Raw genomic sequence first — 12773 nt, 5'->3', positions numbered from 1 at the left:
CTCCCAAAAAGCTTAGTTCATTACTCTTTCACCTCGAGCAGGTAGAGTAGAACTTCTCAAAAAAATTAGTTCATTACCCTTTCACTCCGAGTAGGTAGAGTAGAACTTCCCAAAAAAATTAGTTCATTATTCTTTCACCCTGAACAGGTAGAGTAGTACTTCCAAAAAATTAGTTTATTACTCGTTCACCTAGGAGTAGAGTAAGACATTCAAATTTTACTCAGATTATGCTCACTTTTGCTAAGATTATGCTCGATTTATGCTCAGATTTTACTAAGATTATGCTCAGTTTTTCTCAAATTTTACTTAGTTTTACACAGTACACACACTCACACTTGCACTTTTTAGTCAGGTAGAATTCTCTAAAATTCAAGGATCTGACACCGTCAGTGAGAGTTCGCGCTCAAGGACCTGACATTTTTTAGTTCGAGGAGAGTTTTACCCTCAAGGATCCGAACACCTCGACGAATTGCTAAATCAGGCTGCAAAATGAACTATTACTAGCTTTGGCATTCAGATATCGCACTATCTACCAAAATAGATTTGCTATCTAGTTTGCTTCAACCCTCTGCCAAAGAGGGGCATCTGTAGACACCCCATTTTTGCACTCGCCTGATTAATCAACTCGTCAACCCGATCGCAATGATTCCCAATGATGGATGTTATTTCCATTGCTTTATTTTGTTACCAGAAATGTTTCAGAAATTCAGATGAAGTATCTCGAACTGATAAAACTGTAGAAATCACGCTACGCTAGAAAAATACGACTCTAGAAACATATAAATCATCATTTTTCAGACAAGAAAAAGCTTTACGATAAAAATCACTGAAAATGATAAAATTACCAAAATACCCCTAATATCAAAACAACCCTAGAGCCTACGTTACGATTAGAAAAACTCATTCAAACACATAAAACAACAAATCGAAATCAAATAAATCATTTCGTCAATTTTAACAGAATTTAACAAAATTATGAAAATGGCCCTCATAAAGTTCACGATCATTTCACACAAAAAACTTCATTTCCATTGAATTCCTTACGAAAAATCGATTCTAAAACATCTTAGAACATTAAAAACCGACTTAAAACGCGAAAAGTCCTCTCCGGGGATAAAACGAAAAAATTCACAATTTTCATAATTAAAAATTTTGAAATTAATAAATAAAATATTAAATAATTAAAGTGAAACATTAATGAAATTAATTTAAAATTTTGAACTAAAAAAATCGATCAATCGGACTCTTAAGAAAAATTGTTGAGGGTTCGTAAGATATTTCTTTAAGAACCCCTCCATTTGGGGGTCCAAAGAATTAAAGATATAATAGAGGGGGGTTCTCCAAAAAATTAAAGTCAACTAAGCAAACCTAAAGTCAAGGTATTAAAAGTCAATCAAATAAGACTAAAGTCAAAATTAAAGTCAATTAAGCAAGACCAAAATCAAGATATTAATGTCAATCAAATGAGACTAAAGTCAAAATCTTAAAGTAAATCAAATAAGCCCAAAAGTCAAAACCCTAATAGAGTTCTAATTAAATAATAACTCTATTTAATAGAGTTCTAACTAAAATATAACTTTACCTAAAATAATTCTAATTAAAATACAACTCTACCTAAAACAATTCTAACTAAAATACAACTCTAACTAAAAGAATTATAATCAAACACTAATTCTATCTAAATCAACTCTTAAAAAAATCTATAAATAGAGGTCCTCACACTCTATTTTCGTATCAAATCATAAATCCTAAGAGAAGTAGGTCTAAAAGCCCCCTTAGCCTCCCATAAACCCTAGTTTTGGAGCCCCAACTCCTTACCTAACATCCCTTATTCGATTTTAGCCTAAAAAACTCCTAAAAGTCCTTCAAAAACACCTCAAAAATCCATCACAAACTCTAAGAATCCAGATAAAAAACGGGATACCTTGCCTCGGAGAACAGAAATCAAATCCGGAGACAGAATGAAGCAAGGAGTACGGTACAAGGAGTAGTTTTTGTCGGATCTGAGGGAACAAGGTCTTTGCAATCGAAAAGGTATAATTTCTTATTTTTTTATTATCTAGGTTTTTTAGTAATGTAATTTATTTGGGAAATTAGTAGAGACCGGCTTTGGCTGGGCGGGGTTGGTGCTTAACACCTTCCAACCCCGTAATGTGATCCCCAAATTGAGTTTTTTCTATTCTAGATTAGTTTTTTATCCATTTAGAGTCATTGATCAGTTCTTAGACCGTAATAACTAGGTGGCGACTCCCAAACCTCAATGGTCAAAAGCGGATCTGCACACCCCGCGGAATTAGGGGGCTTTCACAATCAATAAGAATTTTTTTTCTTGAAGTTGGAATTTGACAAATTTAATTGCGCCATTAGATTCGAAAAGAAAAATTAACTTAAATAGACTATAAGTTTGCATAAATCAGAGTTTGAGACATATAATTGTTAAAAAAAAAAAGAAAACAATTATGTTAATGACCGTTACATCATTTTTTCTCTATAAATATTAAACATAATAAAATTTACTGATTTTCTGTTATCATATTTTGTGCCTCCAAAAATTAAAAGTCTAACTTCCGCAAACCTTATGACTAGTTTTCCGTACACCTAAAGGATTCATTGGACTTTGTTGTATGAGAAGAAATCGACCATTTCATCGCAAGCTTCGAGGAAATATAAAATTTTAGGACTTTCTATCACTCCAGAGAGAATTTTTTTTGCAACGAACCATATTTTTACGTTCTTTGAGGATCGTTCGATTCAAAACTTTATATGTTTTATTATAAATTAGGAAAAATTATTCTTTTTACAAATTCATAATTAACATTTTTTGTTTGATTATTTTATTGATTGAATTGATTTGAAATTTGTTTTTGAAGAGGAAGGCGATTTTAAGGCCAAATCACCAAAAGAAATAACAAGACCCCTTCCGCTTGGTTGACCCACCTCGGTTGACCGACGATCACCCCATGCGTAAGTGCAAAGTGCACTTTCTTGGGTTTGGTAGACCAAATAAGATCGATCGACCCACCATCTACATCGGTTGATCGACCATTCGCCCTACGTAGAACTGGAGAGAGCAACTTTCAGATTTAGTCGACCAAACTTTGAGCTTGGCCGACCTACGTAGAGTCCTATGTACAAAAATTAAGCATTTTGCATTTTTCAAATTTAGTGGTTTGGACTTGCGTTGATCATCTGGACTTATGCAAATTGCCTTAAAACCCCATTTTTAATCATTTTGAATCAATTTTCTCACATATTTGAAGGAAAATAAAATTTTTTATTAAAAATTGACTGTATGCTTTTATTTGTAAAGGTGTTCAATATTAGTTGAATTTGAAAAGAAATTTGTAAACATCCCATTTTTTTCTAGACTGAGTCCGATATCGCTAAAACCCTTCTAGGAAAGGATTTGACCCGAGTTGATTTTTGAATGTTCGCAAGGGCCCCATGTTGAGCCAACAGATAAATTACATTTATGATTTTGGCCTAGTATAGAGGTAACTAATGGTTAGGCTTACTTTTTAGTTTGGCCAAAGGTTACCAATAGTCAGAATAAACTTTTGCCTTGTATAGTGGTAAGCAACAACCAAGCTTATTTTTTAGCATGGCCAAAGGTTGCCAATGGCCAAGAGAAAAGTTTAATTGGTATGGAGGTGACCAACGGTAATAAGGGAATTTTGCACTGGCCATTGGTCACCTAAGGCCATTTTTGTTAGGTAGTTAGGAGGCCCATGTGCATTCGAATTTATTAAGAGTTAATTACCTTTTAAGCCTTATTTTAATTACTTTTTACTCAAGAAAATCTTGACATTTTATCTTTTTATTCTTGTTTTATTTGCCTAAATAATGTTTTTATCTTTTTTTTTTAAAGTAATTAACAAATCCTCTAGTTAGGATTCTAGTCTTGATTGGTCCCCACTTGAGGTCAATTACCCCATTAACCTTAGTTTGTTGAGACATATTAGAAGCAAATCTCCTTTCTACCCTTTCTATATTCTTTATAATTTAAAGAGCTTCCATGACATTCAATGTAAAATGACCAATTTTCAAAGTTTTTGACTAATTTGTCCACCCAAGATATCTCTCTAGAATTTATGTCTAATGACTAACCTATCCCTAATTTGTTAGAGATTATCTCAAGGAAAATGACTAAAGAAGCCAAAATCCTACTATCTAATTACATGTTATTTGAGTTGTCTCATTCTCAATTGACTCTAGGTCAAGGTCTTAGAACCCTTTTAACTTTCATTAAGAATTATTTAGAACTTTTGGGATGTTTACGCTCATACCGATTTGAAAGTGCGCTCGATCAGCGGGTTTTCCGAATCCACTTTTGAGTTTTGAGGTTTGGGAGTCGCCACCTAGTTATTATGATCTAGGAACCAAGAATTGACTTTAAATAGATAAAAACAACTAATCTATGAATAAAAAGAAACTATGGTCCGGGGATCACGTTACGGGATTGGAAGGTGTTAGGCACCAACCTCGCCTGGTAAACGTCGGTCTCTACTATTTCCCAAAAAATGATTACATTGCTAATGACCAAAAACAAATAAATAAAAGAAAATAAAAAATAAAAGGTATATCTAGATGATCGCAAAGATTTTCTCCCTTAGAGTTGGCAGAAGACTCTTCGTATGAGATTCCTTACTTTATCTCCGTTAATGGATCTGCTTCGGATCTCCAAGATGAAGTATCTTCTTCTTAGATCTGAGTGTTTCCTAATTTTTTTGATGGATTTCTAGGTGTTTTTGAAGGGTTTCTGGGTATTTTTCGGATAAAAGCTAGGGTTTGGATGATAGGTAGGGAGTTAGGACTTCAAAATTAGGGTTTGGAGAAGGCTAAAGAGACTTTTTAACCTACTTTTTCTAGGGTTTATTTTGACCTTCAAGATTGGGTTGTGGAGGCTCCTATTAACAGAGTTTTTTTTGGAAAAGTTGGTATTTAATTAGGTTTCTTTTAGATAAGGTGAATTAGGATTTTGACTTAAGTCTTATTTTAGGTTTCTTTAGATTAGTATTTTGACTTAAGTCTTATTTGATTGACTAGATTTTTTGAGATTAGGATTTTAATTTTTATGTACAATGAAAGATTATATTTTTGATTTTTGGAGAACCCCCCTTAATTATATTTTAATTCTTTACGCCCCCAGATGTAGGGATTTTTTAATAAATATCAGGGGGCTCCACTTAAATAAGTGGCAACCATCAACAATTTTGCTTGAGAGCTTGATTGATTGGTATAAAAACTCAAAATTTGAAATTATTGTTTCACTTTACATTAATTAATATTTTATTTATTAATTTCATAATTTAAAATTTTTAAAATTAAAAAGTTACCATTTTGCCCTCGAAGAAGACTTTTGTGTTGAAAAGTCATTTTTTAATGTTTTAGAATTAATTTTTTGTAAGGAATTCGATTAGATTATCGATTTGTGTCATTTATGAATTTTTTGGTATGAAATGATTGTGAATCTTATTAGGGGCATTTTCGTAATTTTATCAAATTTGGTGAAAGTTGGCGGAATGGTTTATTTGATTTCAATTTGTTGTTTTATGTGTACGAAAATGTTTTCCTAAGCGTAATGTGGGCTCTAGGATGTTTTGATGTTAGGGGCATTTTGGTAATCTGGTCTTTTTGTAGTGATTTTTATCGTAAAATTTCTTTTTGTCTGAAAAATGATGATTTCTACATTGTGAGTCATTTTCCTAGCGTAGCGTGGTTTCTTGAGTTTTGTTTGCTTGAGATACCTCATCTGAATTTCTGAAACATATCTAGTAACAATTAAAAACATTGGAATATTCATTTATCATATGGAACCGTCACAATCCGGTTGACGAGTTGATTAATCAGGTGAGTGCAAAAATGAGGTTTTTACAGATGCCCCTCTTTGATAGAGGATTTAAGCAAACTAGATAACAAATCTATTTTGATAGATAGTGAGATATCCAATTGCCAAAGCTAGTGACAGTTCGTTTTGCAGTCTGACTTAGCAATTCGTCGAGGCGTTCAGATCTTTGAGGGTAAAACTCTCCCCGAACTAAAAAAAAATTTCAGGTCCTCGAGTGCGAGCTCTCACTGAGTACGTCATATCCTGAAATTTTAGAAAATTCTCCCTGACAAAAAATGTACAAGTGTGTATACTTGAAATTTAAGATAAATCTCTTAGAGTCTGAGCAAAAACTGAGCAAAATTTGAGCAAAATCTGAGCATAATTTGAGCAAAAGTTGAATGTCTTACTCTACTTACCCTGGGTAAAAGAGTAATGAATTTTTTTTTAAAGAGTCCTACTCTACCTACTCGGGGTAAAAGAGTAATGAATTATATTTTCTTTTTGGGGGGAGTCTAACTCGACCAACTATGGGTGAAAGAATAATAAATTAATTTTAATGAACTAATTTTTTGGGAGTCCTACTCTACCTACTCGGGGTGAAAGAGTAATGAAATAATTTTTTGGGAGTCCTACTCTACCTACTTGGGGTGAAAGAGTAATGAACTAATTTTTTGGGAGTCCTACTCTACCTACTCTGGGTGAAAGAGTAATGAACTAATTTTCTAGGAGTCCTACTCTACCTACTTGGGGTGAAAGAGTAATGAACTAATTTTTTGGGAGAGTCCTATTCTATCTACTCGGGGTGAAAGAGTAATGAACTATTTTTCTGGGGGAGTCCTACTCTACCTACTCGGGGTGAAAGAGTAATGATCTAATTTTCTTGGGAGTTCTACTCTACCTACTTGGGGTGAAAGAGTAATGAACTATTTTTCTAGGAGTTCTACTATACCTATTCGGGGTGAAAGAGTATTGAACTACTTTTCTGGGAGTCGTACTCTACCTACTCGGGGTGAAAGAGTAATGAACTATTTTTCTAGGAGTTCTACTCTACCTACTCAGGGTGAAAGAGTAATGAACTAATTTTCTGGGAGTCCTACTCTACCTACTCGGGGTGTCAGAGTAATGAACTAATTTTATTGGAGTTTTACTCTACCTACTCGGGATGAAGAGTAATTAACTATTTTTCTCTGGGAGTTCTACTTTACCTACTTGGGGTAAAAGATAAATAAAATATTTTTTTAGCAGTCCTACTCTACCTACTATAGACACCCTATTTTTACACTCACCTGATTAATCAACTTATCAACCCGATTGCGACGGTTCCCAATGATGGATGGTTATTCCAATGCTTTATTTGTTACTAGATATGTTTCAGAAATTCAGATGAGGTATCTCAAACTAATAAAACTGTAGAAATCACGCCATGCTAGGAAAATATAACCCCAAAAACATAGGAATCATCATTTTGCAGACAAAAAGAAACTTTACGATAAAAATCACTAAAAAATGATCAAATTATCAAAATACCCCTAACATCAAAACATCCTTAGAGCCCCCTTACGCTTAGGAAAACCCATTTGAATAGATAAAACAACAAAATGAAATCAAATAAATCATTTTGCCAATTTTCAGAAAATTTGATAAAATTACAGAAATACCCCTCATATGGTTTACAATCATTTCATACAAAAATTTTCATAAATGACACAAACCCATAATCCCATTGAATTCCATATGAAAAATCGATTCCAAAACATCCCAGAACATAAAAAAATGACTTGAAACGCAAAAGTTCTCTTCGGGGGTAAAATAATAATTTTTCAACTTTAACAATTTAAAATTTTAAAATTAATAAATAAAACATTAATTAACGTAAAGTAAAACCTTAATAAAATTAATTTAAAAATCTGAACCAATAAAATTAATCAATTAAGCCCTCAGGCAAAATTGTTGATGGTTGCCCATTTATTTAAGTGGAGCCCCGATTAAAAGACCCCTCCATCTGGGGGCTTAAAAAATTAAAATATAATTAAGGGGGGTTTTTCGAAAATCAAAAATATATTCTTTCATTGTACGTAAGAATTAAAACCCTACTCTAAAGAAACTCTGTCAATCTCATTAGACTTAAGTCAAAACCCTAATATAAAGAAACCTAGTCAATCAAATAAGACTTAAGTCAAAATCCTAATTCACCTTATCTAGATAGAGATCTAGTCAAACCCTAATTCTTCCAAAAAACTCTATAAATATAGAGCCTCCACAACCTAATTTCGCAGTTCAAAATAAATCATAGAAAAAGTAGGTAAAAAGGTCCCCATAGTCTTCCCCAAACCCCGATTTTGAAGTCCTAACCCCTTACCAATCATCCATGCCCTAGTGTTTGTTAAAAAAACTCCCAAAAACCTTCCAAATACACCTAGAAACCTTAAAAAAATATAAAAAATACTCAGATTTAAGAAGAAGACACCTCAACTTGGATATCTGTAGCATATTCAGTGATGGAGGAAAAATAAGGAAATTCGTACAAGTACGCTCTCTGCTATTACTGAGGGAAAAATCATTGCGATCATCTAAGTATATTTTTTACTCTTTTTATTTATTTTTTTGGTCTTTTAGCAATATAATCTGTTTTGTGGGAAATAGTAGAGACCGACATTTGCCAGACGAGGTTGGTACCTAACACCTTCCAACCCCGTAATGTGATCCCCAGACCATAGTTGCTTTCGTAGATTAGTTATTTTTATCTGTTAGAGTCAATGCTCGGTTCTTAGACCGTAATAACTAGGTGGTGACTCCCAAATCTCAAAAATCAAAAGTGCATCCGTACATCCCGCGGATCGATGGTGCTTTCACCTACTCGGGGTGAAAGAGTAATGAACTATCTGAGTAAAATTTGAGCAAAATCCGAGAAAACCAAGCTCGGCGGTATCTGGCTGAGCATAATCCGAGAAAACCCTCGGCGGTATCTGAGCAAAATCTGAGAAAACCCTTGGCGGTGTCTGGCTGGGTATAATCTGAGAAAACTCTCGGCGATATCTAGTTGAGAAAAATCCAAGAAAACCCTCGACGATATCTGAACAAAATTCGAGAAAACCCTTGGCGGTATCTAGTTGAGAATAATCTGAGAAAACCCTCGACGGTATCTGACTGTGCAAAATCTGAGAAAACCCTTAACGGTATCTAGCTGAGCATAATCCAAGAAAACCCTCGGTGGTATTTGGCTGCGTAAAATCTGAGAAAATCCTTGGCGGTATCTGGCTGAGGAAAATCTGGGAAAATCCTCTACGGTATCTCGCTGAGCATAATCCGAGAAAACCCTCGGTGGTATTTGGTTGAGAAAAATCCAAGAAAATCCTCAGCAGTATGTGGCTGAGCATAATCTAAGAAAGCCTTTGGTGGCATCTGGCTGAGCAAAATCTAAGAAAACCCTCGGCGGTATCTGAGCAAGAATAGATAACCCAGGAAAAGAATAAATGAATCTGAGAAAGAATGAATGGATCTGGGGAAGAATGAATGGATCTGGGGAAGAATGAATAAATCTGAGAAAAAATGAATAAATCTGGAAAAGAATGACTGAATCTAGGAGAGAATGAATGAATCTGGGAGAGAATGAATAAATCCAGGAGTTCTACTCTACCTACTCAAAGTGAAAGAGTAAATAACTTTTTCTCTGGGCAAAATCAAATATGAGATCAGAAATGCTTTTGTTTGAACCTTAAGTCTTTTTTTTTAGATTTCAAAACCTTCTTTGAACCTCAAGGGTTTTCAAAAAATTACTATCAAAATGGTAACCTTAAATTTTGGGTTTCCATTATCTTTTAGAATTAACATTGATCAAGCTTGAAAACAAAAATGCCCCTAGTTTGATAGGAAACAATGCACTCGAGATAATTACGCACAATTTTTTTTTTAAAATGCCCCTAGTGTAAGGGGGAAAACTATATGCTAAAAAAAGGAAGTGCTCCTTGTTATGAAGGTTTGAAATATTTGATTACCACAAGCGCAATAAAGATTCAACTTTTAATTTTGACTGAAGATTTTGAGTCAGGCTCAAGAGAATAAAATATTTTCTTTTAAGATTCATTGTAGAATTCATGATTTTCACTCTTGGTTTACTTAGGAAGCAAAAAATTTCAGATCATTCGTAGACAAAATACTTGTGGCTTATGAGTTTTTACCTGGTTTAAGTTGGGTATTAAAACTTGGTCACTCGGACTTCTAATGTTTCGGTTTGGACTACTTTTTAGCTTTTCAACTCAATGAAGATTTTCTTTTGTTGCTATAACTTTTGCCTAGATTGTCCTTTTAGATTTTTACTCTAGCGAGCCTATTCCAGCTTTTGCCTAGATCATCTTTTCAGGTTTTCGATCTAGCGAGCTTTTTTTTTCTTTCTTTACTCTGATTGTTATCAAAGTTGTCCTTTCATATTTTCAATCTTACGAGTTTGCTTAATTTTTGCCTAAGCCGTCATTTCGAGTTTCAACTTAGTAGGCTTTTTTATTTGCTCTAATTGTTGTCAAGGTCTTTGGATTTTCAACCTTGCGAGCTTGCCTTAATTTTTGCCTAAGTCGTCCTTTTGAATTTTCAACCTAGCAGGTTTTATATGTTTCTTTTTGAACTTCTGGAGTTACTACCTAATCATACTTTGCTACATTCCTTGACTTTTTCACATAGCACTTTGGAGGACTTTCATGGGTAAGCTTAGGACTAGGCATAAAAAGAAAGGAATTTTGAGGCTCAAAAACCCAAATGCCCCTTATATGGCATTTCTTTTAATTTTCTTCCCCATTTTGAAGATATTTCTTTTTTCTTTTGAATTCTTTCTGGAATTTTTTTTGTGGGAAAATCTATTTTTTTATTTTGATGTGATCAAGCCTAAAGTAACTTCTCAGGTTCCCTACGCACCCCAGAATTTTGGGACCAGACCAAAACGTAGTTTGAATTTTCCCTATCCCAGGTTAGGTAATTAGACTGAGAAAGAAAAATATATTTTTTTAAAAAAAGACTGCAAAGGATTGAGAAAGGAGATATTGAATTGGTTAATAGGAAATTGATTCGGTCGAAGATGGCTTCCTTAAATATAATACCGCTTGATCTGATCAAGGTTTGTTGATTCTGGTAGTTCAATTCCATTATGATCTTGAAGTCAGAAAGTATTTCCGTAATGAATTAATCTCTCCAATTGGATTCAGACTTCTTTCTATAATTAAGGAGGGGTGCTCAATTTTCTTTGATGTCTGATAGTTAAATCCCTGACTTATAAGTGGCGAACTTTGACCTTCTTGTCAAACGTGCGAGTGACTCTTCTCTGATAAGTTTGCACGTGGTACAAAACTCTAAGTTGATTTTCTTCAATCAAATTTAGTTCTTTTTACCGATGATAGGCCTAGTCTATTTCTAAAAATTGACTTTTCATCAAGACCTTGAGATACGGGATTTCCATTTCAACTGGTAAGACAACTTCCATATCATATACTAGAGAATAGGGAATAGCTCCAATGGAAGATTGTATTGAAGTACGATACGCCCAAGTGTGAATGACAGCTTCTCTGACTAATCTCGATGCGATCGACACATTTTACGATAATTATTTTAAAACTCTTATTAGCTTCTTCAACTGCTCTATTAATCTGAAGACGGTAGGGAGATGATGCCGGATTTTAAACTTTGAACATATAGTAATAATCTCGGCTTTAAAGTGTGACCCGTTCTCAGATATCAATTCCAAAGGTACTCTGTATCGACTTATGATATATGCAGAGAGGACAATATTGATACATTTTGTTACATCTTCTTTGATCTCATTGGTGTTTTCATTTCATCAAGTGAGTATCTATTTCATGTCGAACAACACCTAAGCTTGCACCTAATACATTCTCATCAGACCACGCAAACAGTCTTTTAAAATTTCTAAGTAAATTCATTATCCTCCCATGTTCCTCTAGGGATATGATGATTTCTATTTGAATCTCTTTAGGAATTATTTTATGTTCAGAGGTTAATGTCCTTTTCTTTCTCGATTAAAGGTTGAACCCGACTCTTATCTTCTTGTTCAGGAGAGAAATCTATCAGATTATTAGTTAATTCGTTAATGCGCTCGAGGTATTCAAAAATTTCCTTCATCTAATCAAATTCAGATGGGTTGACAAACACCTCTATAGACTCGACAAACTAACTCGACTAAATAGGAAAATTGTAGACTCAATCTAAAGAAGACATGATCTTGCTGAAAAAAGGACTCGAATTAACCCAAATGACTCATGAAAACTCAAGACAACTACCCATAACGGGCTTGATTAGGACTGAGGCACTATGATCTTCAAGGAATAACTGTGTAATTTTGAAAGATTTTGGGGTCGTTTCTGACGATTCACTTGGGGCTGATGTTCGTTCTAACTGATCGGACTAGTAACCCTAGAAAAACAGTGAACAATTGAGCTTAGGTGCAATGATAACCTTGTAACCCCATCCAAGATGGATTATTAATTTTAGTATTACCCCATTGATAACATTTTAGTGAATCCTAAGATTTTATTGAATTATGTGCATCAATCCATTAAAAAATTTATTCATGCAATAATTATTTAGAAGGAAAATAATTTTATTGCATTCTTGAAAATTATAAATTATTGACAAATAATGTTTTAATTGAATAAAAACTTTCACAAATTTGATTATTTTTTGCATTCATTTTCTTTTTAGAAAAACATATTTTAATAATTTTTCAAGGTCCATGCAAAAAAATAGATTTTTTTGTAAAAATCTTTTTTTTTTAGAAAAACATATTTCAGAAATTTTTCATGGTTCATGCAAAAAATAGATCTTTTGTAAATCATTTTTCCTTCTTTTTCTTTTCTTTTGGAAAAATTTTTTCTTCTTTCAAAATGGGTTGGGACCCGAATTAGAAAAATATTTGAATACCATTTTGATTTGAATGGTCTGA

The sequence above is a fragment of the Akebia trifoliata genome, chromosome 5 (genome assembly GCF_017979445.1).
Source record: "Akebia trifoliata isolate Shusen 1 chromosome 5, ASM1797944v1, whole genome shotgun sequence".
Taxonomy (NCBI): Eukaryota; Viridiplantae; Streptophyta; class Magnoliopsida; order Ranunculales; family Lardizabalaceae; genus Akebia; species Akebia trifoliata.
Note: the sequence above shows the minus strand (reverse complement) of the source record.